The 27,511-nt window shown below is 37.8% G+C and overlaps 1 protein-coding gene across 1 annotated transcript in view; it reads left to right on the plus strand.

The window, feature by feature from the left end:
- Positions 1 to 27,511, plus strand: part of ANGPT1 (angiopoietin 1) — a 302,210-nt gene that overhangs the window by 156,811 nt on the left and 117,888 nt on the right. The window lies entirely within an intron of this gene.

Genomic DNA, 27,511 nt, shown 5'->3' on the forward strand with positions numbered 1-27,511 from the left:
CTACAGTCCATGGGGTCACAAAGAGTTGGACACAACTGAATGAGTAACATGCCACACACACACGCACACACATGCATGCGTGCGTGTGCGCGCACACACACAGACAAACACACACACACCCCTTCCTTCATACTGCTTTCCTTTCTCAAACCCCCACTCTGGCTGGGGTGGGATCTATACTGCTCCCTCCCACCTCTACCAAAATGAAGAATGTGTTTTTATGGCTTCTATGCCTTTGTAGAGGCTGTTCTTCCTACTAACAATCCCCCTCTGTTTCTCCCTAGATGTTCATTAAGTGTGAGTTTAACTTTTACCTTTCCCATGGAAAATTTTATCTCCCCTCTAAATTGCAGCATTCTTTCCTGCAAAATAAACCTGGAGAGTTCACATAATGTATATTGAAATTATTCCTTAAAACTTTGCTAAACTTTTCCACATACATAAATTCTATCATTCCAACCACATGGCATGCAGCTTAGGATAAATAGTATGGATTTGACTTTTTTCAGGGTGCTCACCATGGTGGTATGAGAAATGTAGGCACGGAATATTAGGTGTGGAAGGAGGGGGGCATTACAGTGCTGTGCTATACCTCTTCAGACTATTTGGCATATACAAGTTGAGTTTTAGTTTCAGTGGAGACTTCCTGCACTTCAATGCTAGGCTTTGTGTTTCAGTACAGTTTATCTGAGAGCTCTGTATTGGAATTTGTCACAAAGTACAAATATTTAAAATGTGAAATGGGTTTCTTTTTTACACTGTTTCTTGGGTTATATTTTCCTAAGGTAACTCAAGGGGACAGGGTTATGACTGGACAAGATAAAGATTTAAGCATTTCTATTCCCCTAGCTGACTACATCTGACACTTCCCCCAATTTCCAGGACATGTAACAATGAAGAATAGGTATCCCTAGACACTTTTGGGGAATGAATGTGGGAACATGTCAGGTTGGGAAATGTAAGTCAACTATCTGGCCTTTAGCCACATGCTCCCCTTTCCTCAGATAGAGCATTGTTAAAGAGAGGATTGCCTCTGGACTATTAGATGAAAGGCAATTTGGGACCTCAGATTGTCCAGAAGTGACCACCACTAGTCCATATCAGAGTTTTGAGAGAATTAGAACCCCCCTGATCTTGCCCAAAGCACTAAGGTTTAGGGAGCTGAAAGTGGGCTGATTTCAGTGTCCACTTATCCCCATGGTGGGGTGCTCTTGGGCAGGATAGAACCTACATAAATACTGAGGTATTCAAGGTAGACCTTGAATGAGAATATACAGAGAATGTGAATATGTTGGTTTAATTTTTTTGTCTTTTTTTAAAAGTATTTTTCCTCATGAGAACTGCCATTGTGTAAAGTATAATTAAATATAAACATTATACTTTCTAATCTTATAATAATTTCCTGATAAATATACTTGATAAAATAGTCTGTAGATTATATTACAGTCTATTGCAGTTGGCTCTCCTGGCCTCCTATTTATTTACCACAACTCTATTTGATCATTTTTAGGATGGAAATAACCTGATCTTAATTCTTTGAATAAAAAGAGGTTGGCAAACTTCTTTTATGAATAAATGGAAAGGGTTTCGCAAGGCAGCATATGTAAAAAAGAAACATAAATCCTAACCCTTCACTCTCTTAAAAGGGAATTAAGGTCAGCATTCTTAGAGCAGCCAACTGAAGTGGTGCTGAGTTCAGACACTCTTTGGAAATGGAACCAAACAGCTGACTTTCACTAGAGAAAAAGCCATTTCAAGAGTTGGGTGTTAAGCACTGGTGATATCCTTCCAAGTCTTTAAATAGGTCACCTGTCTCTTAAAAGAATAATGAGACACCCAAAAAAAAGAAAAAAGAAAAGAAAGAATTATCACAACCCTCATTTATTTAATTATTTATTTATACTCTATTGTAAGATAAAGTAAGTCAGATTTTTCCCCAAAGCCTAAGTTATCCCTTAGGGGAAAGTGAGGCATTTAGAAAAATCTAGTAAGTCTTCAGGGTTCCCTGGTAGTTCAGCTGGTAAAGAATCCATTTGTAATGTGGGAGACCCCGATTCGATCCCTGGGTTGGGAAGATCCCCTGGAGGAGGGCATGGCAACCCACTCCCGTATTATTGCCTGCAGAATCCCCATAGACAGAGGAGCCTGGTGGGCTGAAGTCCAAGGGGTTGCAAAGAGTCGGACACAACTGAGTAACTAAGCACAGTAAGTCTTCAGTTCATCAGAAATTAATGATGCACTAAAGAAGATATTCAAGAGAGCCTCAGAAAGAAAATCAGGGTAGACCATATCAAACTCGTGTTTATCCAGGCTCAAATGGCAAGTAGTGTCTTTTTAGAGAAGAAATGCTTCTAGGAATGCTCTCATGGACATCATTTCACTCCTTAAATCTACATTTCATCTTCCAACATGACAAACATGATTGTACTCAGATGCCCCATCGATGCATTTGTGATCCAATTCCCTCTGTGGTCAACTGTCTGTTTTTCACATTTGAGCGTATTTCAGAATTCAACTTCTCTATCTTAAATATGATGTTATGACTTACATATACAATGGCAGAAAGATAGTGTTCCTTTAAAACTTTATGTATTTTCTTCTGATTGCGTAAAATGAATTCTTCTTTCCACAAAGCTCAATCTATTTTGTACTTGACTAAAAATAGCCTTAAAGTTAATTCCCACTTAAGAGAGTAGGGAATTGAGATACTGAAAAGAAGTTAGGAAATGGAAAAGGATTTACACTTTGTCAAAGAGGCCATTTTTAGCACCTTATCACAGCAATAACATAAACTCTTTGTAAAGTTAGTTTTGACAGCATTGGGATTATCACATTTTTCTATCTGAGATAAACTTTTGTCTGTATTCATCATTTATATAACTGTCTCGAACAATTTAGCTTGACAATAAACTAATTCACATTGTAATTGCATATGATAGTTTACAAAGCTTTCACGGTGATACCTGGCTGTGTCTGGTGATCAGGCTCATGTCTTCTGCTTGGTGCTTCTAGGTGCATGTACAGCAAATAAAACACACAGATCCAGGGGAAACATACATCACAGGTAGTGCCGGTGAGCTAGTAACCAAGAGGAAAGTACGTGTTGTTGCTTCTACCTTACAGGGAAGCAAATGAGAGTCAGAGAATTGGATCCTAGTCTTTAATAGGTGATTGAATCTCTTTGAGACCTTCTTTTCTCTGGACCATGGTCTTTAAAGAAAAGGAATTTCAGGAAAATGGTAGCCATGGTCCTTTCCAGGGTGTACTTTATGAGAATGTCTGTTTGTGCTTTGTAAATATAGCCAAATTTAAGTTACCTGGTAAATAGTAGAGTTAAAATAAAATTAGCAATTTCAGCCTCTGCCTCTTAATAGAATTCTGGATAAAAGTTAGATAAATCAATTTGGCTTTATACTATGATTGTAATTTTAGGAGCACCAAAGAAGTCACATCTTAAATAACCCCACAACATTTCCTAAAGTCATTTTCTTACATCCTTTTACTAACTACACACACACACTTGTTCAAAAATTGTAACAATTATTTATATCAGTGGTTCTTAACTAGGCATGATCTTGACTTCCAGTAAACATTTGGCAATGTCTGGAAACATTTTTGATTGTCACAGTGGGGTTGCCATTGGTGTCTAGTGGTTGGAGGCCAGTAACGCTGCTGAACATTCTAGTGCGTAAGATACAGTGTATTCACACACACACACACACAACACTGTTCTGACTGTCAATATGCTGAAGCTGAGAAGCACTATTTAAATTTATAGATACTTGAACAATGATCTTAACATCATAAAACAAGTTACTTTTTTTTCTAGAAGTTTCAGTTTGAGTTCATATGACATAAGTAAGATACATGTATTTTCAATTATAAAACCTTTATTTCGGCTTATAATGCTGCACAAGATCCCAAAAGTCAGTATTTAATTGAGTAAACAAGTGTCTTTTAGAAATTAAAATAGCCAGAAGAGTAGTAAATTAGAAATCACTCATTCATGCCTTTGTGTGAATTAATGCAATGAGAAGTTATTGCAAGGAAAGACAGACTTGGGTAGATGTCGTGGTAGAGGGGTTTAGGCAGCTGGATGGCAGTATGATTGGGTAGATGTCGTGGTAGAAGGGTTTAGGCAGCTGGATGGCAGTATGAGAGTCTTAAGCCCTCCTTAGGAGAAGTGCTTAGGAAGCACTCAGGAAGGACGATGGTGCCCACTTTGACTACTTTTCAAATTTCAAAGACTAGCCCCACCATAAGCTACAAAAAATAGCAGAACTCACATATGTGAGTTTCAGTTCTTTTCTCTTTTCTAATTCAACTTCAAGTGGGATGTCTGATTTTTAAAATAGCCAATAATTAATTGAGAATAAGAGTAAAGGAGATGCTGATGAATTATAGATTGGTTGACAAGTTGTTATATTAACTGCTTGAGTTTAGGAAGCTTCTTATCTACACTATATAGTTTGACTTCAAAATCTAATTTAAAACTATTAGATTTCCTATGCCATTCATGGTTTAGTTTGCTTCTCTTCTTTCTTTAGTGTTTTCCAATCTGAGTTTTCTGTTACCTTTCCGTTATTGCTATTAAAGGTTCTGTGTAACACATACAGACAAAAACCTATTGAGCTAGCATCCTACAGAGTTTATGATCTACTTATATTGTCTCTTGTTGTCTAACAAATTGTGCCAAAATTTAGTAGTTTAAAACAGCAAACATTTATCATCTCACATAGCTTCTGAGAATCATGAATCTGGATCTGGGGGCAATTTAACTGAGTGTTTCTGGCTCCAGGTCCTTTGTGAGGTTACAGTTAAGCCTCTTAACTGGGCTGCAGTCTCTGAAGACCTGACTGAGATGGAGGGCCCATTCTGAGCTCATTCACCTGGCTGCTGGTCAGAGGCTTCAGTTTCTCACTATGTGGACCTCTCTGTGGGGCTGCTTATGACAGGACTTACCCCAGAGTGAATAGTGGTGGGAGAGCAAAGAAGCCGTAGTGTCTTCTGGAGCGACTCATCATCTCTGCTGCCCTGTTCTCTTTGTCACACAGACAACTCTAGTAGAATGCAGGAGAAGACTAAACATGAATACAAAGAACAGGAAGAGGGGATCACTGGATCATCTTATAGGCTGATTACCATGCTGATGTTGTCTTTCAATATAATAACCATCCAGAACCCTTCCTATTGCAATGTCCGTATGTAACAACATACAAATAAGCTCTGTAACTGGTCGCTTAAAATAATGATAGCAAGTTTTATTGGGGGAAAAAAGTGTTCTAAAAAGAACTTCATTGAATTTGTAGAAAATATGTACAATGATCATTTAAAAAAAATATGTTTGATTCTGCTAGTTTCTTTATTGTACAGAAACAGTTTTTGTGCTCCTTAAGTCAGAAGCCTGTCTAGTCTGCCCTGAATATCAACTTTAGGCTTTTTGGTGGTATATGAAGTGTGATTTTGAGTGAGAGAAAAGATTGACTTTTAAACCCTGATTTTTCCATATCCTGGCTTCACAGTCAGAGCCAAGTTTCAAATGCTTCATCTATAAAATAGATGTATATAGCACTCATCTCTAATGGTTGTTTTGAGGTCTAAAGGCTATGATGTGAATGAACTATTCAGCACATTTCCTCACGCATAGTGAGGGCATAATAAATAGTAGCCATGAACATCAGCTTCCAGTCCAGTGTATTTTTGAACATCATGACCATTAATAGGTTGTGAAACTAAAATAATTGGTTCAGTAAAATTTTTTTGGAAAAATGAAATAAAATTGAACAGTACAGAAAATATAAAAATCTCAGAGGATCAGAGACCTGAGTTATAATCCTTAGCTGTGTCACTGAAGTAAACATTGTTCCATTAAACTTGTTTCTTATTTGTGTCTACATGCAAGCTTGTGTGTGTCTGTATGTTTGTGTGTGTGTGTGTGTGTGATATTTGTTCCTTATCCTGATTAAAACTATACCTTTTACTGTGGGTCCTTGGAAGAAGAACTATGACAAACCTTCAGAGAAGGTTTGAAATGGAAAAATCAGGGTTTAAGGTTTGTCATAGACAAACAAAGCAGAGAAATCACTTTGACGACAAAGATCCGTACGGTCAAAACAGTGGTTTTTCCAGTAGTCATGAATGGATGTGAGGGTTGAGACCATAAGCAAGGCTGCACACCAAAGAATTGATGCTTTTGAATTGTGGTGCTAGAGAAGACTCTTGAGACAGAAAGAAGTTCAAACCAGTCAATCCTAAAGGAAATCAACCCTGAATATTCATTGGAAGGACTGATGCTGCAGCTGAGGCTCCCATACTCTGGCCATCTGTTAAGAAATGCAAACTCATTGGGAAAGACCCTGATGCTGGGAAAGAACAAGGGCAGGAGGAGAAGAGGGCAGCAGAGGATGAGGTGGTTGGATGGTGTCACTGACTTAAAGGACATGAATTTCAGCAAACTCCAGAAGATAGTGAAGGACAGGGAAGCCTGGCGTGCTGCAGTCTATGGTGTTACAAAGAGTCGGACATAACTTTGTGACTGAACGACAACACTCAAAAAATGAGAAAGCCACTACTTTAGCCTTACTTTGTTACAATTGTGTTTTCTTTTAAGAATCAGATCAGATCAGATCAGATCAGTCGCTCAGTCATGTCCGACTCTTTGCGACCCCATGAATCGCAGCACACCAGGCCTCCCTGTCCATCACCAACTCCCGGAGTTCACTGAGACTCACGTCCATCGAGTCAGTGATGCCATCCAGCCATCTCATCCTCTGTCGTCCCCTTCTCCTCCTGCCCCCAATCCCTCCCAGCATCAGAGTCTTTTCCAATGAGTCAACACTTTGCATGAGGTGGCCAAAGTACTGGAGTTTCAGCTTTAGCATCATTCCTTCCAAAGAAATCCCAGGGCTGCTCTCCTTCAGAATGGACTGGTTGGATCTCCTTGCAGTCCAAGGGACTCTCAAGAGTCTTCTCCAACACCACAGTTCAAAAGCATCAATTCTTTGGTGCTCAGCCTTCTTCACAGTCCAACCCTCACATCCATACATGACCACAGGAAAAACCATAGCCTTGACTAGACGAACCTTTGTTGGCAAAGTAATGTCTCTGCTTTTGAATATGCTATCTAGGTTGGTCATAACTTTCCTTCCAAGGAGTAAGCGTCTTTTAATTTCATGGCTGCAGTCACCATCTGCAGTGATTTTGGAGCCCAGAAAAATAAAGTCTGACACTGTTTCCACTGTTTCCCCATCTATTTCCCATAAACTGGTGGGACCGGATGCCATGATCTTTGTTTTCTGAATGTTGAGCTTTAAGCCAACTTTTTCACTCTCCTCTTTCACTTTCATCAAGAGGCTTTTGAGTTCCTCTTCACTTTCTGCCATAAGGGTGGTGTCATCTGCATATCTGAGGTTATTGATATTTCTCCCGGCAATCTTGATTCCAGTTTGTGTTTCTTCCAGTCCAGCGTTTCTCATGATGTAGTCTGCATATAAGTTAAATAAACAGGGTGACAATATACAGCCTTGACGGACTCCTTTTCCTATTTGGAACCAGTCTGTTGTTCCATGTCCAGTTCTAACTGTTGCTTCCTGACCTGCATACAGATTTCTCAAGAGGCAGATCAGGTGGTCTGGTATTCCCATGTCTTTCAGAATTTTCCACAGTTTATTGTGATCCACACAGTCAAAGGCTTTGGTATAGTCAATAAAGCAGAAATAGATGTTTTTCTGGAACTCTCTTGCTTTTTCTATAATCCAGCGGATGTTGGCAATTTGATCTCTGGTTCCTCTGCCTTTTCTAAAACCAGCTTGAACATCAGGAAGTTCATGGTTCACATATTGCTGAAGCCTGGCTTGGAGAATTTTGAGCATTACTTTACTAGCGTGTGAGATGAGTGCAATTGTGTGGTAGTTTGAGCATTCTTTGGCATTGCCTTTCTTTGGGATTGGAATGAAAACTGACCTTTTCCAGTCCTGTGGCCGCTGCTGTTTTCCAAATTTGCTGGCATCTTGAGTGCAGCACTTTCACAGCATCATCTTTCAGGATTTGGAATAGCTCAACTGGAATTCCATCACTTCCACTAGCTTTGTTCATAGTGATGCTTTCTAAGGCCCACTTGACTTCACATTCCAGGATGTCTGGCTCTAGGTCAGTGATCACACCATCATGATTATCTGGGTCATGAAGATCTTTTTTGTACAGTTCTTCTGTGTAATCAACCTTATTCTGTTCTAGTGAGTTTATCCCTCTGAATATTTTGGAAATTGGACTATTTAATACCTCTTTGCTGGAGAGCCTCTTCTTTAGAATTGCATCTAAAAATGAAGTTCCAGTACACACAGAGCCATGATCTTCCTGTATTATACTATTAGATGTGCCCCAGACCAGTGTGTGACTCATTTCTTTGTACCCAATAGCATGGTCATTGTAGATGCATTAATGGTAGGTGTCACAGCAGGAAGCTCAGAAATCTCAAAAGACTTACTTGTTTGGAATCTTTTGTGTAGCAAGTTTCCACAGCGACTTTTTTAGTCATATGGTTAAATAAAGACGTGCTAAGTCCCCAAGGTTTATGAAATTGTAAACGTCAATCTGTCTCAAAGGAAGCATGCTTTTCATGGGAGAAACTACACTTGAGGCCTTACATTCTCAAGTTCGCCAAATGTCTAGTAGTGAACCATGCAAGTAAAGGCTGTTTATATTGTTTTAATATATTTTCTTTGTCTTAAATTTTTATTGATAGTTATCATTGGTGGTTTGTAATGCTTCATCTTCAATTTATCAATCAATTTATCTGAAAACAAAACAAAACCTAAACACTTGCAATACTGTTGCTTTCAGATCCCTGTCATCATAAGTAAAGTGATGAACACTTTTATAAGGTGAATAATTTTATACTTTATCTGCTTTTAAGTCAGATGTTCAGCTGGTTGAACTAGCTATAATGTTTAAAATTTTAAAGAGAAGACTTTTTTAAAGAGAAAGACTTTTCTTTCTCTTTTGTAACCTTCCCCTAATTCCACCCTCTCCTCCTGGCCCAAGTATTTTTATGAAAGACATCTGGGAACTTTATTCACTGCAGTCTTACACTTTATTCCTTGCTGGCCTAGCAATTCAGAGTCTAATCATCATCAAAATCATAATTGTAGATATTTTGGGGTTAAAATTGCTCATGGAGAAAGTGTCCTCTGAAGGTTTGAAACAACCAGCACATGTTGTACAAGAGGTTTCTTTACACCCTGTGGCCATAATGTCTGGAAGAATTACTGAATATATGTAATAAATGGCTTTCTGACATTACATTAAAATACAATAAAACATTATTATCTGTTCCCAGACATTTTGGCCACCCTACAGCACATGGATTTCTGAGACAGTGTAAATAGGAAAGATACAGTTCTCTAAGAATGAAGATTTGCAAAACCCTTTAGCATTAGGCAAGCAGTAGTATCAGAGATTGACAACATGCTGTAATGAATCTTTTATCTTTGTATGCCTGTGGTTTACAAAATATTTTTACTTTAGCTTTATAAAACTGTTTTGATGTACATCTAGTGTACAGATGAGGAAATCAAGGCTCAGAATAGTGAAGCAGCTTCTTCATAGTCACAATGCTCAGTGATAGGAAGCTATGTCTCTAAGAACAAATTCCTCATCAATTTTTCCTTTTTAACTCTACCATACCATCACTTAGTCAGGTTTCCCTGGTGGCTCAGATGGTAAAGACCCTGCCTGCAATGCAGAAGATCCAGGTTCGATCCCTGGGTTGGGAAGATTACCTGGACTAGGGAATGGCTACCCATTCCAGTATTCTTGTTTGGGAAATCCTATGGACAGAGAAGCCTGCAGGCTATAGTTCATGTGGTCGCAAAGAGTTGGACACAACTGAACAACTAACATTTTCATTTTCACTTTTCACCATCTCTTACGTCCATATCTGCTGAGAAAGTTTAAACCCATTCCTTTCCATTAGAAACTTATTATTTTATTTTTCAATGTAGGTATTTTCATAATATTCCCTTTTTAATCCTTGAACAATACTATGTTGTAGGTGCATTATTATTCCCGTTTTCTAGATGCAGAAGCTGAGGCACAGAGAGGGAAGGCAATTTGCTTAACCTTACACAGTTAATCAATTGCTAGTATAAAGCTATCAGAATCCAAAACTTGCTCTTTTATCTTATACACTGCTTCTTCTCACATACTGCAGCTGCTGCTAAGTCGCTTCAGTCATGTCCGACTCTGTGCGACCCCATAGATGGCAGCCCATCAGGCTCCACCGTCCCTGGGATTCTCCAGGCAAGAACACTGGAGCGGGTTGCCATTTCCTTCTCCAGTGCATGAAAGTGAAAAGTGAAAGTGAAGTCACTCATCGTGTCCGACTCTTAGCGACCCCATGGACTGCAGCCTACCAGGCTCCTCCGTCCATGGGATTTTCCAGGCAAGAGTACTGGAGTGGGGTGCCATTGCCTTCTCTGTCTCACATACTGGTGGCTATAAATCTGAATTCAGTAAGGGAAGTAAGGTAATGGCTAGTTTGAACCATTAATTATCTTCTCATTGAGATATATATATTTACACTGGAGAATTTTCACTTCTAATAGATTTTCAGACTGCTTCTCCTAACTTGACTCTCAACCAAAGTATAAGTATCTGTCATTTGTATAGCATCTTAGAGCTGACCACGTGTTTTCACATACTTATTTCATTGATCATGACAACAAACTTATGAGATACTTAGGACAGGTATAATTAACAGGATGATTTTCCTGATGAGAAATATTTATCTCAGAGGAGAAAAAGACTATACAGTTCGTATGGCTGATAAGTGAAAAAAAAATCACCCAGATCTCCTGATGATACATCCTGGGAACTCTCTGTGAAAACAAAAGTGAAGTTGCTCAGTTGTCTCCGATTCTTTGCGACCCTACCAGGCTTCTCCGTCCATGGGATTTTCCAGACAAGAGTACCAGACTGGGTTGCCATTTCCTTCTCCAGGAGATCTTCCCAACCCAGGGATCAAACCCAGGTCGCCCGCATTGTAGGCAGACGTTTTGCCCTCTGAGCCACGAGGAAAGCCCGTAACACTATGCTAAAGATTACCCAGCACCCTGTAAGGTTCCACCTGCTTATGTAGGTTTACCAAGAGCTTTCTTCCTCTTTGGAAGAAGTCAGATAGGCCATAATGAATCTTAACTGTTGATAGGAGAAACCCTTAAATCTGGGCTAATAGACATCATGTGTAGATGTGTATTAGTACAGACTTTGGACTCTGGATTTAGAAAAGGCACAGCAAGAATTCTGGTTCTGCTGTGAGCTCTAATTCACTGTTTCTTTGGTGGAAGTTAGCCTATTTTTTTATTCTCCATTTCTACAGATGAAAATGTTGTAAGAAAACAAATGTATGATATCCTGCTATGATGATGATTTTCTGGCAAACTCCTTAAATTTTTAATGTAACATATCTCATGCTGTGGCATGAAAATGCTTGGCTTTAAGAAGTCAAGAATGTAAAAGACCTCTGACATCCTAGGATATGTAATTTTGGAGTTTCATGGTTTCCTGGAAATAATGATGCTGATATAATTTTAATATAAAAAGCCATGATAAAACTGTGAATGCTGACAGAAATCAGTCCTGGGTGGGAATTCACATCAGAACAGAAGAGAGGCTGATTAAACATGTGCATTTTGCAAATTATATTTGTGCTCAGTCACATTGTGCTAACTGAGAAAACTACCAAATTATTTCTTCTGTATGAGTATGTGGAATAAAACTGTAATGGATTTCATAAACTTGGGGTATATATTTCACAATCCTGTATAGGCAATTTATATTCTAATCATTACCACATTAAATAATGTCTGCTTATATACTGTCTTTCTCACTAGACAAGGACTAGTCAAGAACTATATATTTTGCATCTTATATTCATGATACAAGACTTCTTAACATACAAAACATATAAAAGTGCCTCAAGAGATGTTTACCTAACTGGGTTTTTCTCACATAATAAAGTATATACATACATATATATATATATTTATATTATGTAAACATACGTAATTACACACCCACATCTGTGCATGTCCTTTATGTCTTTGTTGGTATGTAATCTATTATCTATAATCTTACACCTACTTGATAAGATGTGACATTTTTAAAAGGAAACAATTAGTCTACTACTGTATCATATATATATATATTCTGATTCATTATTTTACAGATATATATATCTGCAAGATACAGTAAGTGTATTTAGTTGTAAATATACCTTTAGTTTTAACAACTGAAAATTTTTGAGCAAAGATTTAATTCAGAAATTTTAATTTATATATAGTTCAACCAGTTTTAATAACTTCAAAAGCAACCTAAAAAGAGGCTTGTTTGAAGAGTTTTGTTGAAAATTTATTGGTAAGCTTATTTTAAATCACAATATTATAGTATATAATAAGCTTTCAATGATTATATGAACATTAGATTAAGCATTTCACTTGGCATTTGTGTTGCTTTGAAGAGGTAATAGAATAATGAACCGGAGAATGACATGATACTAATCCATATGCTATAGGAAGTTGGTATCTCTTTTGGTTGAGTAAATGAAAGAAAACACTAATACTTTTCAGTAAGGATAATTAATGAGGCAATAAAAAGCATATCGTCATGGAGCTGAGGAAAGAGTCACCTTGTCATATAAAATTACTACTTCATGTTCAGTTTAGAAAGGCTTCAGAGTTTAGGTGGGTTTAGGGAAGCCTACTGCATGTCGGCCCAATCATTCTTTCAGTATTCCTCAGCATGATAGTGGTGAAGGGGATTTTTCATTTTATTTAAAAATGGAGAACAGTGAATGAAGAGTTGTTGCTGTGTTTTACCATTGGAAGGTGATGATTGTTAAGTGCTCTTATTTTCCCCATTCCCGCACACTAGTGGCAACTCTAATGGCTTTAGGATCAGGACAGCTTCCCTTAGTAACTTAAAGTAAAAGAGAGATAGGTTAATTGGAGATTATGAGTTCTGGATAAAGGTCTTGAAACTATACTTAAAGAATAAAGTGAAGTGAAGTTGCTCAGTCATGTCTGACTCTTTGCGACCCCACGGATTGTAGCCTACCATGCTCCTCCATCCATGGGATTTTCCAGGCAAGAGTACTGGAGTGGGTTGTCATTTCCTTCTCCAGGAGATCTTCCCAACCCAGGGACTGAATCCGGGTCTCCATTGTAGGCAGACACTTTACCATCTGAGCCACCAGAGAAGTCACATACTTAAAGAATAAAGTGCTAGCCAAAGTGCTAGCTTCAGCTGGATGAATTTGGGCAGCAAATGGCATGTTTGTAATCCTTGCACTAACCACGAACCAGAAGCCAACTGAAGTGGAAAGAAAACGGACAGGTATCAAGACAGACTACCACTTCTAGCATTTGGGCTCTTTGACCCTGATCACATCCCTTAATTTCTCAGTTTTACCATTTTACCAATATAAGATGGTAACAATACCTATTCAAAATGACTGCTGTGAGGAATAATTAAAGCTCATTGACACACAGTGAAGTGAAAGTCATTCAGTCGTATCTGACTCTTTGCGGCCCCATGGACTATACAGTCCATGGAATTCTCCAGGCCAGAATACTGGAGTGGGTGGCCTTTCCCTTCTGCAGGGGATCTTCCCAACCCAGGAATCGCACCCAAGTCTCCCGCATAGCAGATGGATTCTTTACCAGCTGAGCCACCAGGGAAGCCCTATTGACATAGGAAGGGCTCAATAAAGGACAGCTGCTATTCTAAGCTTTCCACAAAACCCTTCCCCTTCAAAGAAACTACCTGTGACTGTTTCTGCTCTTTTGTTTTCTTCTGTTTATTTGTTTTCTTTAGTTCTTTTGAAGCCATGGAATTGGGGATGGGTGGATAAAGAACAGCCCTAAAGGAAAAAGATAAAAGAAAAAAAGCAATGGAACCAGTGGCATATCTGTGGATACAGGTTTGATCTAACTCAGCCTCCCCTAAGTTGCCACATGTTTATAAGTTTCCCGCTGAATGAATGCATTCTAATATCTTTAGTGTTCTTCTCTCGTTCTTTACGTCTTTTTCTGAATATAAAATAAAATTGTTACTTTCTTAAAGAAAGTAGAAAATATCAAAGCATTTTAAGAAGAAAATAAAATTCACCTGTATTCCCATCAGCCAGAGACATACATTGTTCACAATTCAGTGTTTCTTTTCTTTTTCCAATGCATACAAATGTGTACCTGAATACACTTACCATAATGGAGAACATACTACATATAGCATTTGTATACTACTTGTTATGTTAAATAGAAGGGTCTTTTTAAGCCTTGGAGAGCTGGTACTTTTTCATCACTTTATACCTTAAAATCTAGACTACACAGTCCATTCAGTGAAAAACTCCCTAGGAAGTTGGGAGAACTGTCATTATAATTTATGTCATGGTTATTTTAATATCTTAATGTAGTAATTTATGCTTGAGTAGGACTATAGAGTGAATTTTAATTTTGGTAACTTGTTTCCTTTTTCCTCTTTTTCTCAATACTGTAATTGCTCTCTCTGGGAAATAACTATTTGCCAAAGATAAAAATTATTGGTATGGATCCTTGAGATACAGTCTATAAATGTGAGAAGATTCATCATGCAGCTTTCTTTCTTCTCCTTAAAGAAGAAATCCTAGGGGCTTTGTGAGATGCTAAGAAACACTTTGTTCTTGTGACAGAGCTAGAACTCAGGGTAATGGATCTGATTAGAGTTTGAACTCCTTTCTTCTGGGTAAGATAAGCCTTGAGATATAAGACTGTTTTATTAGCAGTTGAAATTACTAAATCTGACTCAGTCTTACGATGCATAATAAAAAGTACACTGCTAATATGGCTAAATCTCAAAAACATAATGTTGATTAAAAAGTCTACTAATATGGCTAAGTCTCAAAAACATAATGTTGATTAAAAAGTAAGAGTTTAAGAAGCCATACAATAAGGGACTTCCCTGATGCCTCAGATGGTAAAGCTTCTGCCTACAATGCTGGAGACCCGGGTTCAATCCCTGGGTCAGGAAGATCTCCTGGAGAAGGAAATGGCAACCCACTCCAGTATTCTTGCCTGAAAAATCCCATGGATAGAGAAGCCTGGTAGGCTGCAGCCTGGGATCACAAAGAGTCAGACACGACTTCACTTTCACAATAAGGTAATATTTTTGTAAGTCTAGAAATTATACTTGACAGTATAACATTATTTTGGTATATATCTATGTAATATAAATGCACATCAACTTCAGGATAATGGTTAATTTTGGTGCGAGTTTGGAGGGGGTGTTTTTAGATAACATTTTATTTCATAATAAAAAAACAAATTCAAAGCAAATATGTCAAAATATGACATCTGCTAAGTTTTAATGGTATCTTTATTGTGTTTATTAATAATGTGTCATGATTTTAAAAATATTTTTAAGTTTGTTTCCAAGATTTAGTCTTTCTAGTGAGTTAGAGCAGCCTTGTTTCAGCTAATGAAAAGTAGTTTGGGGTGGTCATTGCTTGTTGGGGATGGAATGAAATCAAAAGGAACACTTTGAGGTGATCTGCAGCTTGCAAAACTAGATGAGTGAGTCTTTAAAACAAACTTTCACAGAATTCTTCTGGCAATGCATGCAGTAATGGGAGCAGCTTTTTTAAACAGTTACTCATGCTCAGTGTCATTCTTTCTTGTGGTATGAGGTTAATTCTAAGAGAGACTAGTTCATTGTAATGGTAATTTGGGCTCTCTTCCAAAAACACTTGAGATGTAACAAGCATCACTAGGGTACCAGAACGGTCTTTGTGAAAGAAGAAACAATGTCCAGTGTCTGCTGTTCTTTGATCAAAGTGACGAAAAATGGGGATTTTATTTCATTTATAAGATGTCAGCAATCATTATCCCTTTCTTATGCTTTGAATGACTATTTCCAGCCTACTAATCTTTCTAGTACATGGACCAAAAGTAATTTAAATAAAAACTACTCAACAAATATTATTCATGAAAAATTAGGTAGACCTCACATGGAATGCTTTGGAATGTGTATTATACAATGACTTTGACAGTTTTATGCCTGTGCAAGCTTATTGTACATTCCATTGAGGAATTCCATATATAGGAGAAATACACACGTACATACATACATACACACATGCTCTTACCATTAATTTTGCCACAATTAAGCAGATAAAAGTTAATTTTAAAAAGCAATTATAAACTTGAGAGATTTATAGAAAATAAGAAAAGCAGATAGAGCAACTGTATTTTGAAAAAAGAAACAGCACATATGGGAAAGTAATAGCCTAAAACATCAGAATGTTGAACAGAGGGATTTTATTGTGAGGGGTTTTATTGGAATAAGGTTAGATTTTATGTGCTAATACCTTGCAATTTTGTATGAAACATCAGAGTAAAATTATGGTATTTTTCTACCTACTAGATGAAATTAAAAGACGCTTACTCCTTGGAAGGAAAGTTATGACCAACCTAGACAGCATATTAAAAAGCAGAGACATTATTTTGTCCAAAAGGTCCATCTAGTCAAGGCTATGGTTTTTCCGGTGGTCATGTATGGATGTGAGAGTTGGACTATAAAGAAAAGTGAGTGCCGAAGAATTGATGCTTTTGAATTGTGGTGTTGAAGAAGACTCTTGAGAGTCCCTTGGACTGCAAGGAGATCCAACTAGTCCATTCTAAAGGAGATCAGTCCTGGGTGTTCGTTGGTAGGATGTTAAAGCTGAAACTCCAATACTTTGGCCACCTGATGCAAAGAGCTGACTCATTGGAAAAGACCCTGATGCTGGGAAAGATAGAGGGCAGGAGGAAAAGGGGGTGACAGAGGATAAGATGGTTGGATGGCATCACTGACTCAATGGACATGGGTTTGGGTGGACTCTGGGAGTTGGTGATGGACAGGGAGGCCTGGTGTGCTGCAATTCATGGGGTTGCAAAGAGTTGGACACGACTGAGTGACTGAACTGAATTGAACTGAAACGGTATTTCTTAAAATCTATAAATTCTTTAATCATTAAGGCTTTTCCATTGTTGTTACTGTGTATCTTTTATCATCTGCTAAGGATTTGGATTGCATGATCTCTCTTGCCATGTTTTCATTTAACGCAGAAGGTTTCCTTTAAAAAATGAACATCATAAGCTACTTGTTTGCATCACAGCCATTTGTCATAGGAGGAAAAATGTAGTTTGCAGAAGATGTTTCTTAGAATTATTCCATGGAGAGTCTCTTTTACCCTATCAGCTCCCCACAACCTACCATCTGTTGGGGTGGTCTCTAGTCCAGATGCCAAAGCTTTCTTTTTGTAAGTGAACCAGATGCGTTGATGTAGCTTGTTGAAAATGTTAGTCACTCAGTCATGCCCAACTCTTTGCATCCCATGGAGCTCTGCCCACCAGGCTCCTCTGTGCATGTGATTTTCCTAGGCAAGGATACTGGAGTGGTTTGCTATTTCCATCCCAGGGGATCTTCCTGATCCAGGGATTGAACCTGGGTCTGCAGCACTGCAGGTAGATTCTTTACCAACTGAGCTTGCAGGAGGGTAAATTTCATTCCAGATAAGAAACTAAAAAGCATTAACTTAAAGGAAGTTGTTTGCAGTTTTCTGTTTGAAACAATATGTTCTTTAGTTAAAAACTATACTTTTACTGATATAAAACCATGTATACAAAGTTGCTTTGTGGTTCTTCTCTTTTTTCTGTCATCTAAGCGTATATTTGAATTTGGGAGAAAGGTTTCTCGATTGTTGGGCAGAATGCTGAAGTTGTCCTTGACAGTTTAACAGGCATTATCTATACTGATTAGATCTGACATGAAACATACCTCATCCAAAGGAAAGTGATCCATTAGTTATTTTAAATGGATTTTTAATGAAACAAACTACAGTGAAATGAATGGAACCAGAGTATGAATGTAAACCTGACAACATGTAGGTTGAGAGTATAAGAATAAATGTGTGTGAGAGCATATATGTGCAAGCAAATACACACACATACACATATACATAAGATGCACTTTTATGTTTTATTATAAAGAGTGAATTTTATGCTTAGTATGTTTGGAAATTTAGTTAAGGGCAAAGATATTATCTCCCTGAGCCTTCCAATGAATCTCATATTAAAAATCTGATAGCATGCCCTTGCCTTGTGTGTGTGGCCTTGGTGGCATGTCCATGCTTCTGACTGATTTATCTCTTGATTTCCTGAACAGCACATTCCAAGAAATGGTCAGGAAAGTCACCTTACCCAAACAAGCAGTTTTCATACTGTCACAGTCCTCCTGGCTTCCTTCTTTATCCTCCCATCCTCCAGGTTTTCCAAGTCATATTTTTGTGAATTAAGGCAAACATAAGAAATGTGTGCCCTCCCTGCCATATTCATATGGGATTGCCTCTGGGAGGATGTTCTTGATTCCCTTTTAGAAAAGGCATTCCTTCCTTCATCCTACCCCAGCAGGCAGGCAGGACATTTGTACCTTCATGCCAGCACTTGTGACACACTTGCATTATGAACAGCCTTGGTCATGAGAGTCAGGGTTTACTGGTTCTTTTGCTTTCATTGTATAGCCCAGTGATTAACACATGGTTCATTTTCAATGTGTTTACTGTATTTAACCTAATTTAAATAATTATCCATAATAGATGATTGAGAAAAGTAGAGAAGATAACAAGAAAATAAAGTAGGATTATATGATTCAGTGAGTGAGAATATTGTCTTCAGACCTTTTTACTTCTGCATCATTTACATTGGTCCCATTGATATACAAAAAGACATTACTAAGAATTGGTACTGTGATATTTCATACTGTCAGGAAGAAGTAACTAAACCGAGTTCACGATTGGAAGCTGTTAGTATTTTCATTTGAAGTTCATTCATTCATTCATTTATCTATATATTATTGAGGACTCACTTTGTGCCAGGTAGTAAGGGATACCAAGCTCAACAAGATAGTGCTTCCATCAAGGAACTAATGGTGTCCTGGGGTGTGGGCAATGCTGTTTTGGAAAAAGGAATCTCAGGATACTCTCTAAGTACCCATGAGAGGAGATTCATGAAAAGTTTCCTTGAGGAGAAAATATTTGAACCAATATTGAAAATCAGGACTTCACCCAGGAAAAGGGAGAAAGAGATAGAAAAGAAACATTCTAGTTACTGCAAACTATATGCCAAGGCATGGAAGCAAAATAAAGTAATGTTTAGAAAAAGACAAATAATTTGGTATATCTGGAGCATAAGGTACATGTAGGGCGAGGGAAGCCAAGTCCAGATCATAAGTATTCTTCAGTGCTGATTAAGGAGTTGTGACTTTATGTGCAGATGGTGGAAGCTATGAAAGAGTTTAAGAAGTGGCGTGGCAAAGCCAATTTTGTGTTTTAGATTAGTCTATCCCTTTTAGTCCCTTGGACTACAAAGAGATCCAACCAGTCCATTCTGAAGGAGATCAGTCCTGGGATTTCTTTGGAAGGAATGATGCTAAAGCTGAAACTCCAGTACTTTGGCCACCTCATGCAAAGAGTTGACTCATTGGAAAAGACTCTGATGCTGGGAGGGATTGCGGGCAGGAGGAGAAGGGGATGACAGAGGATGAGATGGCTGGATGGCATCACTGACTCGATGGATGTGAGTCTGAGTGAACTCCAGGAGTTGGTGATAGACAGGGAGGCCTGGCGTGCTGTGATTCATGGGGTCGCAAAGAGTCGGACACGACTGAGCAAACTGAACTGAGCGAACTGAACTGAACTGATCCCTTTTATTAAGCCTGGATGATGGATTGAAGGAAGCAAGCCTGTAGTCAGAAAATCAGTTATGGGGCCATTAACAAATCTGGAAGAAAAATGGCAAGAATCTGACCTAAGTCAGTACTAATGAGGATAAAGAGATATAGTAGGGAGAAAGGGAATGAGGGAGAGGAATGGACCTAAGCACCCCTCAGGAATCAGAAGCAAAGCAATCTAATGCTGAATGAATGTAGAAAATGAAGATAAGGAATAGTAAAAGATAACTTCCATGGCTTGAATGAATGGGAAGGTAGTGGTGATGTCATTCAGTGACATAAGAAACATAGGAAGATAGCCTGGCTGTATTGGGAGGAAAACAGGGAATATATTTCAGACAGAATGGTGCCTGGAGATTAAGGGAATAAGAGATTCTGCCTCTTTATCTCAAAACAGAGATTTGAATCAGGGCTTTTCTGTTGTGTTCCTGTATCATTGTTTCAAAACTGCCATTAAGGATGTATATTATATATTTTATAGACATAGGTATATAATCTATATTTTGACTTTCCTGTAATAAATAAAAATTAAAATATTGCAAACTCTTGTACTTTGTAAAGGATGTTTTTAATCAAGTAATTGGAGAGCTTCACACAATATTAAAAATAATCTAAACCAGCCCTTCCTTTCTAGATGAATCTCTGAAACCCAGTTTGCTTAAGTGACTTGTCCAAGGTCACAGAGTAAATCAACAATAGTACCTTGAATTAAAACCCAGATAACCCAACTCCTAGTTGAGTGTATTTTTCACATTTCATCTCCCTTTAAAAAATGTAAAGAGAAAAGTTAAGCAGCTGTTTATAAACATTTTTAAAGTTTCATGACTGACTTTTTCTACATATGAAAAGGTGGGATGCAAAAGAGATGTTCCAGGCTAGTGAAATGAGTTTTGGTACAGGAAACATCTCATTTGTTCATGTGAAGAGAGAATGATTTTCCTGGGTACTGACTCAATTATGTGAAATGACAACTTTCAGAATCTATAAAATTGTGGTCTTGAAAGAGTCATAACTAAGAAAAATAATTTAAAAATGTATTCTTATGGGATTTTTCTGGGGTACCCTTGAAGCTTAGCTTCTCCATATGTCTCAACAGGGGTCTTGCCATTACTCTGTTGGAGGGATGTAACAAACGTCCCCTCAACATTATTAATTACAGTAGCTGAGAGATTCTTCTTACAAAAAAAAATATTTATAAGAAGAAATACAGTCAGAAGTAAACTCCATCAGAATATTCACCTAATCTATTGAAATGACCAATCTATAAGCATCATTTCTGGGAAGGTTCAACTCTTTGTACTGGTAATATCTGGCACCAGGCTTAGTGCATAGGATGCATTCAACACATATTGCTAGGACTAATGTGAACTGGTGCAGGATTAATAAGCCTGAACTAATAAAGGGTTGGATCTCAGTGTTTTTCCATTTGAAGGGTGATGTATAGGGAGAATAAAAGGCAGGGAGATGCTGAGACTCCTGGGCTAAGGATCAGCTAGTGGGTATTAGTGCTGGAAAGTGAGAGTAGAATCCAAAAAGCAAAGTTAAACCCCCCCAAACTGATAAGCATGAATTAGTATTGTGACAGGGTAGCCTCAAATTAGGAGCCATCAGAAGTAAAGCAAGTAGGAAGAAGCAAGAGGCTGGAAAAGAAATGTGGGATGAGCCAACAGCACCAGCAGCCATTGCTGTTGGCTCAGCCTGCTGATACAGTTGAGTTTCCCACACACCAAGTGGCCACAGCCCGACATCTGACATCAATTAGTTGTTTCACCTTGCTCTCTATAACTTCTCTGAACCTCAGTCACCACATCTATAAAACGAGATTCTTGGAGCTCATAATATTTAATGTCTCTTCCAGCTCACTTATTCTAATGGTTTTCTTTCTTCTGTGAATACTATTTTTTCAGATACCAAAATAAGAAATGAGATTCATGTCACGCATATCACTACAGAAACTATTTCAAATGTCAGTTTGATGGATCTATTGTCTATAAAGACAATAATGCTTCTCCATTTCATAAAAGAAGCAGTATACTGGAAATTCTAATAATAGAAATTCTTAAAAATAATATATTTGGTCTCAGCCATCTTTTTTTTATAAAACCATAAACCAAGATTTGGGTGCATGTTCAGTATTGCCACTGATTTATGAAACAACAATATTAGATAAAAGCATCAACATTTAAGGCATTTTTTTGCATTGATTTACCTTTTTATTACTTTCCCATATTTACCCTTTTACTTTATTTCATGGTTGTTTTGCCATAACTGAGTAATACCATATGCACCAACATTCAATGAGAGTCCATTTAATCTACAACATATTTTAAGTGTACAATGCCTTTGTCAATTTTTATAGGGCTTAAAATGTTATTTTCCTAAGAATTACATGGGGAAATTCTATTCTTTGTGCTTTAAGATGCTCTTGTTTGAGAGGTTCCTTGAAGTGATCTCTTGAAGTGAAATGATAGAGAATGCATTTCATATGCAAGACATGTCATAATCTCACACAGATTGTCATTCTTATGAACATGAAGTGGCAAGAGTTTTGAGGGCCCAGTAAAAAATCTCTCCCCAAACTCTCTTTTGTAGTAGAAAATTATAGCATTAATTCTCTGCTAGTCCCTGGGCAAAAGACTTGGGCATGCAATTTATGAATGAACAACAAATGTCTTGATAATCTTCACTTCTTAAAAATTGTTTTTCTCTACTTAAGAATGCTACTTGTCAAACACTGGACTCTATATTTGCTTTCCCACCACCTATAACATTTCCCAGGATATTACAGGCATCAACCACTGTGAAAATGATTAAATAAAAAAATGAAAAATTATCTATCCTTGAACACTTGCACCTCGTTCATTCTGTAGCCTTCATTTTTGTATTCCCTGCATGAATATTGTGTGTTACCAGAATTTGTCTGTGACATTCATGAGAGTGTGCTTGTGCTTGATGGGTGATCATTCTTTAGAAGGAGCACATCCTGAGGGGGCCCATCTAGCTTCTTTCAAAGCAACATCTCGGCTCTACCCCAACTTGCTGTGTGATTATAGACAATTTGCCTAACTTCCAGAGTCTGTTTCCTTATAAGTGAAATGAGAAAAATAATAGAATGGCTGGATTATTATAAGTAGTCGATGAGCTATGTATTTGTAAAACCTTATACATACCTAGCTTTAGTACAGGCTTAGTGTGTTGTCATTGTTGTTATTACTTTTTGTTATATTAAACAGTAGTTTGTAAGAAATAAAATCAGTGGAAGAAAACATTATTGTAAACTGTATACTAAGACAAAAAAGGTAGGTGCTGATGAGAGTATTTTTAATGACCCATTGTATTAAAAGTGCTGGCAAAGTAAACTTGCCAACTACCTGGCCTGAGATCTGTCACTTCATCTCAAATTACCTTGCCCTCTAATATAGTAAATTGGAATGAAGTAGTCACTCTCTAATGGTGCTTGTTTTTATCAAAGAAAAAAGTAAGTGAATTCTCAATGAACTGGCTAAAAATGTAATCAGTCAATCAGTCAACCAGCCAACCAGTCCACAGGAGAACAGTTCCCACAACTCTGATGTTAGTGAAACAGCAGAAGGTAGATTTGAGTCCTTTCTTTCCTTTCTAACAAGACACCTAAGCCCTCTGAGCCTCAGATTTTTAAATCATAAAATGGAGTCAATACTTTGCTTTTAAGGTTGGTGTAAGAATCAGGTCAGACAGAGTATGAAAGTTCTTTGTAAACACAAAATCACTTTACAAATGTAACATTAATTCCTTGCTTAAAAATCATCACTGATTGTTTATTGTGTCATTTTGAATCGCATCCTATATCCTCTTATTAGCTTTTTGGCCTATACTTTATAAAAGCTCTGGAGTCAGACACTGAGAGTGGCACTGTAGTCAAATAATATTATGAGTCAGATTGGGAGTCTCCTACTTTATAACCTATTAGCTCTTGTGGCCGCCAAATTCTACGCTTAAGATTCACATCTTAGATGTTTATAAAACATGGAACCTTGAAGTAGCCATCATATTCTGTAAACAGATTTTGAAACCAGTACAGAATATATGAAGACAATCAAATTTGTTGCATATATTTTCAGAACCCGGCTAATGTAGCACTTGAAGATGGATTTCACAAATACACATCTACAGAGGAATATTTAGAGATAAGATGAAAGTTGTCCTCCTTATTAATTACACATTGTATATTTGACTTCTGCCTCTCTCCTCAGCGTTTAAATCAACTACATCTGGTTTTTGCTACTTAAGTGTGCCATTACCTTTTACATTAAAAAACAATTAGAGAGAGAAGCCCCATTTGATTAAAAAATAATTAGCTAGCATTAGATTCATGTTACTCATCATGGCAGCCCGAAGAAGAATTTTAGGATAGGTTGGAGACCTGCTTTATTTCTACAACAGGATCAGCAATAGAATTGGGGTGCTCTTTGTGATGAATACTGGCATAAGGCAGATACTTGATTTGCTGGTGTTGATTTTTACAGTTAAAGGCACAGTAATGCAGAATAGACGAATGGATAGTATCTAACATTGATAAACCACAAAGCAGCTAAGCCTTGATGTAGTCACTGTATGTCAGAGGGAGTCCTCCTCTATGGAGACTGGGACACATGATTATTACTACACCCAGAATAAGTCAGACTCTGGGAACTGACTCCCACTATCCAACCACATAAGAAGTTGATGTAATTGTATCAGCAGATCTATACTAGAACTCACTGGTTAGTGAATATTCACTCAGGAAAGAAATCTACATAGGGAAAACAAGTTGTTAGTTGAAATTTCTTGGTAAGCATGGAATCTGGCATAAAATAATTTTGATGGTCTAAATCACTTTTACTCAAGAAAATTGCCATTTTGTGAACAAGGTAAGAGGCTAACTGTTCTTTAGTCCCTAGGTCGAGTCTATCTCTTTGCAACCCCATGGACCGTAGGCTGCCAGGCCCCTCTGTCCGTGGGATTTCCCAGGCAATTATACTGGACTGCACTGCCATTTCCTCCTCCAGGGGATCTTCCTGACCAAGGGATGGAACCCAGGTCTCCTGTGTCTCCTGCATTGCAGGAGGATTCTTGGAGCCACCTGGGAAACTCATAGAGTAATTAACTAGCGCTTAAGATGACTAGATTAAAGGTTAAAAACATGGATTTTAGCACTGGGGGTTGAATTCTTATTTGTTCTTGAGCAAGCTGTGGATTTTCTAAGCCTTAGTAGTCTCACCTATAAAATGGCTATAACAATACCTACCATATATAATTGTTATAGGGTTTAAGTGCTATCATAAAAGGAAAAGCACTTAGCTCAGTGCCTGCAGCATAGTAGACAATGGCTAAATGTCAGCTATAAATGCCAGATATCATCTCCATGATGGAGATTTATCTGCTGTTTTTGAGAATATGCACATTTATATACTGCCCCAGATTTCTGGATAAGCATGAAGCATACTGCTAATACGTGCTTGAGGCTTCCTTTGCTAAGCATTCATTGTTAGAAACTTAAATTAATGTGATTGAAGCAAAAGAAAAAAAAAAAAAAAAGTGGGCTGCTCCCTGGGTCAGGAAGATCCCCTGGAGAAGGAAATGGCAACCCACTCCAGTACTTTTGCCTGGAAAATCCCATGGATGGAGAAGCCTGGTGGGCTACAGTCCATGAGGTCGCAAAGAGTCGGACACGACTGAGCAACTTCACTCAAGGAACATCACACAGTTTACAACTGCATGTCCAAGGATGAATCTGGCTAAAAACATGACAGGATTGAGGTACTCTGAAAGTACCCTTCTGTTTTTATTACCTGGCTATCTGTCTACCTACCTACCTGTCTTTCTGACTTAGCCTCATTCTTAGGCTGGCACTGGTTTTGTGATGGCAAAATGGGACATCAAGTGTCAAGCATATATGTTACCAACTTACCACGGAGGAAAAAGAAGTTCTTTTGTAAACGTTGGACAGAATTGCATAACTGAGACTTAATGGCTTTGCTTATGGTATCTTTTCATTCTTGAACAATTCATTCTCTCCAAGCAAGAGCAGAACATTGTGGTTTGTCAGGCTCAAACATGTACCTATCCCTGAAGCTAGGGTAGGACAATTCTACTCAGAGAATTTGCTGTGAAGGAGGAAAGACACTATTCCAAAAGAAAGTTAAGGGATGTTATTAGAAAAAAAAAAGGAACATATGAGCAGAATCCAAAACAATAGATGTCTGATACTCCAATCTACCCTCTGTTCTCTACGCTTCTATTGTTGTTTAAATATGTTAGTTCAATTGGAATAAAGCCAAGATTGAATTTAGCCTAGAGACATAAATATTGTTAAGATAATTTCTAGATATGTATCCTAATCTATTTTGTAATTGTTTTATATATAAAAAAAATTTGTTTCCCCCTACTTCTAATTTGGTAATAAAGGATGAAGGGGAGTTACCTTATATTGACCACAAACAAGGTCAGAACTTATTAGTAATAACATGAATTTAGTTCTTACCTTTCATTTTCTTTAGCTTGGAGCAGACTCACATTTGAGGAATAGAAATAAGTGATGTTGTTAGAAAGTGAACTGCCAAAGTTTACAGAGAAGAATTTAGTTTTAGGCTATATTTATTACATGACAATAGTGTTATTATAGATTATAAAATAGGGGATGTATTTTGGTTCACCAAATCAGTAAAAATCACGTAGCTGTTAATGATTTGGAACCCAGCTTGTGAAGCACGACTTGGCAGAACTCTCCAGTGGTTAACAGTGTTGGTATGAGAGTTAAGGACTTCAGTACTCAATTCCAAGTCTGACTGTTTTGTGGTGTGTGGCCTTGGACCTGACTTCTCTCGGATGCAGTTTTCCCCATATGTGTAATTGGGTAATAAAATGTAGTCACCACACAGTGCTGGGGGAGAATTTAGTGCACTGAGAGGGAAGTGCAGGCTTCTTTCTGTATTTTTCAAGCAGTGCACGTGCTTAGCCGTATTCTCCCAGGTGCCTAATGGGCTCCCTTATATGAAGTCACTTAGTAATTCTTCATGGCCTCTATGGTACTATTTATTTTGCAACTGTAGTATTTTCTAAGATGGCACCATAAAGGACTAAATGTTGCCCAAAGCAAAAAAGGCAGATGCTGCTTATGGACCATAGTTTCAGTGAGGGTTTTTTTTTTTTTTTTTTCCCTTTGTGAAGGAGCACTGAGAAGCTCTGAGGCTCTGCCGCTCATTTCATATGCTTTTGCCCATACTTTAATATTCCTTTAAAAGGCTTGTGTTTTGGATAACTGTCCCCCTCCCACTACTTGTCCCATTTCTCTAACCCAGCATAATCTTTTATTTTTCATTACAGAGGAGGTGGAATTATTCTCAAAGTTGAGTGGTCATTATGATAATAATGAAAAGACCAGAGAACCAAGATTTAGATTTAAATTATTCTGGTTACTTTGTTGAGTTTTTGCTGGATGACCTTAGGCTCATCATTGACCTTCTCTAATTCTATTTCCTCACCTATAAAATGAAAAGAACAGTGAGTTCATCCATGCGTGACTCTCACACCTTTGCTGTAAGGGTTAAATGAGAAACCACTAGCCAAGTGGGAATTTCCATGCTGATTGTGTTGATTAGATATGTGCATCAGTATATCAGGAGTTTGTTAGCAACTGTGTTCCTGTGTGCTCTGTCCCATTTCCCCAGCTCCCAGAGTTGCAGAGGATTTC

This window comes from Bos indicus x Bos taurus, chromosome 14 (assembly GCF_003369695.1).
Source record: "Bos indicus x Bos taurus breed Angus x Brahman F1 hybrid chromosome 14, Bos_hybrid_MaternalHap_v2.0, whole genome shotgun sequence".
Taxonomy (NCBI): domain Eukaryota; kingdom Metazoa; phylum Chordata; class Mammalia; order Artiodactyla; family Bovidae; genus Bos; species Bos indicus x Bos taurus.